We start from the raw sequence: 5,051 nt of genomic DNA on the forward strand, positions 1-5,051 counted from the left end.
AAGGATGGGTGGGGTATTTATTCCCTTTTTATAAAAAAATTTTTTTATTCATGTTGGTATCCTATGGGATGTTTATTCTTTTCTGCTTGTATTTGTGCTGCGGCTCTAACTGGGAGAAGTGAAGGTGGTTGGAATGGCTAGATGCCTACTTATGGGCAGTTTTGGGATGGGTAGTTTCCCCCTCTGGGCAAGGGGTGAGTTCCCCTACTCAGCACTGTTGGAGCTTTATACGTTGGTTTGTTTTTTGGTTTTTAGTTGTTTTTAATTTTCAATAGTTTTATAGGTTTGTTAAATGTAGTGTTTTTAGTTTATGTAGTTTTTATATTTGGTGGATCATGTGACACTAAGGCTCAGCAGTTTGTGGTTCGGGTTCCTCCGCTATGGAATTTAAATGTTAATGCAGAAAATTATGGCTAATGATTTGATTAATCAAGGGAAGTCAGTTACCAATTAAGAGGAAGAAGGTACTCTTGAGTCTTAGAAAGGAGAAGGTGGATATTGCTTTGTTACAGGAGACACATTTGGATGACAAGTAGCATCTGAAATTACAGCAGAATGGCTTTGACAGAGTTTATTTTTCATTTAATACCAGAAGTATGGGTTGTGTCTATATTGGTTAGGAAGAATCTCCCATTTAAGTTGTTGGAGAGTGTTAAAGACACACAGGGGAGGTTTGTAAATCTTAAAGCCTTGATAATTGGGGAAGAATGTTTTAAATGTTTATTGCCCTCCAGCTCATCCCCTTAAAGTTTTGGCGGATGCTTTTTCTAAACTGATAAGTCTCAGGAACCGACACATCATTATCGGGGGAGATTTTAACTGTCTCATGGATCCCACAGTAGACAGGTTGTCCAAAGGTTCCTCAATACCCTCTGTACAAATTAAACAGTTAGTGGGTCTGTGTGAGGAGTTAGGGTTGGTGGACGTCTGGAGGTGTCATCACCCTACAGGTAGGGATTTTACATTTTTTCTCCAATCCACACAGATGTCACACTAGGATTGATATTTTTCTGAACCCTGCAGTAACCTTGGATTAGGTGGCATCTTGTACGATTGGTAATATTACCATCTCTGATCACGCCCCAGTGTACCTGTTGGTTAAGATTAAGGACGTTACAGTGGGTTCGAGGTACTGGTGAATGGATCCCTTTATCCTCAAGGATAATAAGTTTGTGGAGTATTTCTTTAGGGAATTTTGGGTGTTCCTAGACATCAACAGAGACTCGGTTAATAGCTCATCCGTTCTCTGGGAAATTGCCAAAGCCTATGCCGGGGGTTAGTTATTTCATATTCCGCCAGTAAAAAGTGGCAGAAGGGTGAACAGTAACGTCTCCTTGAAGCACGGTTGAAGGCAGCCAAGAAGGCCTACTTTGACAGACCCTCATTGGTCAAACTGCAGGGGATTACGGTGCTGCAGTCTGCATTAAATTCCGTGCTCATGCAGACGGCAAAGAAGGAACAGGCTTTTGCAAAGCAAAGGTTATATGAGCATGGTGACAGGCCAGGCAAATACTTAGTGTATCTTGCCAGAAAGAGGAGTGCCCCACAAGCCATTACGTGATTAGGGAACGGTCTGGGAACCTAACATGTGATTCTAAAAAGATTAATATGGCGTTCCAGAGATTTTACTCTAAGTTATACCAATCCGAGGATTGTGAGGACGGGCAGGCCAAAATGGAATCCTTTTCTAGGATTGACTCCCGAACAACAGTCCTTTCTCAATGCCCCATTATCAGAGCAAAAAATGCAGGAAGCTGTGGGGCAGCTTCAGAGTGGAAAGGCTCCTAGTCCTGATGGACTTCCCAATGAATTCAATAAGGAATTTATAAAATACTGTCATGCCCAATGCTGAATATGTTTAATGATTCATACAGTCATGATTGTCTCCCATCATCTCTGAGAGAGGCCAATATTTCACTTATCCTTAAAAAAGAGAGGAGGATCCGGAAGACTGTGCTTCATACAGGCCCATCTCGCTCTTAAATATGGACTTTAAAATCCTATCTAAGGCTCTCGCATTAAGGCTGGGGACTGTGTTACCCTCTATTATTAAAGAGGATCAGACGGGCTTCATAAAGGGGCGCAGATCCTCCAATAATGTTAGGAGGCTGCTTAACGTAATTCAAGCATGCCAACAGCAGTCAATACAGGGATTGGTGATTTCTCTAGATACAGGGAAGACATTTGACCAAGTTGAGTGATCGTACCTTTTCTATACTCTAGAGCGATTTGGTTTGGGCGATCTCTTCATAAGATGGGTAAAGGTTCTCTACGGTGACCCTCTCACAGCGGTCATTACCAATGGGGCACGATCAAGCAATTTTAATATTTTTAGGGGCAGCTGGCAGGGCTGATCCCTTTCACCATCGCTTTTACGTTGGTGATTGAACTGTTGGTGAAGGCCATAAGTGGGGATCCCAATATACCAGCTCTAGAAGTGGGGTCAAAATTACATCAGATTTTGTTGTATGCAGACGATGTCCTAATTTCTTTGACAAATCCAGCAGTTTCAGTGCCTCGCCTTATGCGATGCATTTGCACGTTTGGCACTTTTTCGGGTACAAGATTAATTTTGCTAAGTGCTAAGAGTACACTTTCTGTCAGTACTTTATATCATCAATTGTGGGGTGCCCCCTCAGATGAGTTTGATTGACTCTGCAGGGTCTTGGAGAGAGAGCTGGGTGTTGAAGTCTTCTCAGAAGCATGGGAGGATATTTGGGAGAATGCAAGAAAGATATCAATTTGCAATAGGACCCATGCTTTACAGCTGAATATTCTCCACAGGGTCCGCTTGGCTCTGGACCATTTGTCAAAATTTAAACCAGGGGTATCTTCAGCATGTCCGAAGTGCAAGGTCTGTACGGGTACTCTTACCCATTGTCTCTGGTCTTGTGACAGGCTTCAAACATATTGGAGCGCTGTGGTGGGTGCAATGGAGAGGATTTTAGGTGTAAGGGTGGAGAAGGACCCTATCTCTCTCCTTTTGGGTCTACCCACTGTATTTCCTGCAGACACGCATACGAAAAAAGCTTATCAATATTCTCACGTTCTGTGCAAGAAAGAATATCTTGCTAGGTTGGATTCCTGAAAATCCCCAGGCCTGTCAGGTTGGTGGAAGACTGTTATGGAGCATATTCCCCTGGATTTTCTCACAAATATGGTACACCACAAAACTGAGAATTTTTATAAAACATGGCAGCCCTTTTTGGAATACCTTGACACAGGTTTATCTGCCACACTAACAAGGACTTTTATATAGCCGTAATGATTGTGTTTTATAAGTCCAATATCCAGGGAGGAGGAACTGTGAACGTATGAGCATTTTGTTCAGCCGAGCTGAGTTATTACTATTTTTTAGTTTGTATTAGCTGTGGAAAATACAAGGTTATAGGGATTTGGTGAGGAGGGTCGATCTGGGTGGATGCTCTTTGGAGGGTCGGTGTAGACCCAATGGGCCGAATGGCTTGCTTCCGCATTGTAGGGATTCTATGATTCCAGGAAGGGCTTGTCATATGAGGAGCCGTTGAGAACTCTGGATCTGTACTCGATGGAGATTAGAAGGATGGGGGTGAATCTGAAAGAAACTTACAGAAAACTGAGAGACTTGGTGGGAGTGGACATAGACAAAATGTTTTCACTGGTAAGAGAGACTAGGATCCAAGGGCATAGCCTCAGAGTGAAGAGGTGACCCTTTAGAACTGAAATGCAGAAGAATTTCTTCAGACGGTGGTGAATAAGGCCATAAGACATAGGAGCAGAAATTAGGCCATTCAGCCCACTGAGTCTGCTCTGCCGTTCAATCCTGGCTGATAAGTTTCTCAATCCCATTCTCGCCCTTTCCCCCAGTAACCCTTGATCCCCTTGATTCTCAGGAACCTATCGATCTCAGTCTTAAATATACTCAATGACCCGGCCTCCACAGCCTTATGTGGCAAGGAATTCCATAGATTCTCTACTCTCTGGCTGAAGACGTTTCTCCTCATCTCCATTCTAAAAGGTCTTCCCCTTACTCTAAGGCTGTGCCTTTGGGTCCTCGTTACCACATTATAAGAAGGATGTGGAAGCTTTGGAATGGGTTCAGATGAGATTTACTAGGATGTTGCCTTGGAATGGAGGGAAAGTCTTACAAGGAAAGGTTGAATGACCTGAGACTGTTTTCATTAGACAGAAAAAGGTTCAGAGGTGACTTAATTGAGACATGTAAGAGAGTTAGATAGGGTGGACAGTGAGATCCTTTTTCCTCTGATGGTGATGGGTAGCACGAGGTGTCATAGCTTTAAATTGAGGGGTGATAGATATAGGACAGATTTCAGAGGTCATTTCTTTACTCAGAGAGTAGTAGGGACGTGGAATGCCCTGCCTGCGACAGTAGTACACGCACCAATTTTATGGGCATTTGAATGATCATTGGATAAACATATGGATGAAAATGGAATAGTTTAGGTTAGATGGGGTTCAGATTGGTATGGCGGGTCGGCGCAACATCGAGGGCTGAAGGGCCTGTACTGCGCTGTAATGTTCTATGTTGTATGTTCTACGTTCTAATCTACCCATGTGTGAGGGACCTTGATAAGAATTATTTTTCAGTCCCCACTCACTCACTGGATCAGTTTGACTCCATTCAGTAGATGATGTTAATTTTTTCTCCTTCAGATAATGCGTGATTTCATAATGAGCTGGGCAGAGACTCATCATCATCATTGGCGGTCTCACTGGGTGTAGAATACCTGGTGGAGGATGTAGGTGTTGGTGTGTCTTTCTTCCCAGTGGATTCACAGGGTCTTGGGCAGGCAGTGTTGATGGGATTGCTCCAGTGCTTTCAGATGCCTTCCACGTGTCAAAGCTCAGGGTGAGGAGATTATATTTGAGTCAATGAAATCATTCAGGTCGCTATCAGTGACTTTGGACAGGGAGAAATGCTCGCAGGTGATTTTCGCATCATCAGGGAGTAATAGTGACTGTTCCTATTATACTGAATGAGCACAATCTCATACAGAGATTTCTCAATCTTTGTAACCTTGAGGAGATTACTTGGTCATTTGCTGATCTGT

The sequence above is a fragment of the Chiloscyllium punctatum genome, chromosome 2 (genome assembly GCF_047496795.1).
Source record: "Chiloscyllium punctatum isolate Juve2018m chromosome 2, sChiPun1.3, whole genome shotgun sequence".
NCBI lineage: Eukaryota > Metazoa > Chordata > Chondrichthyes > Orectolobiformes > Hemiscylliidae > Chiloscyllium > Chiloscyllium punctatum.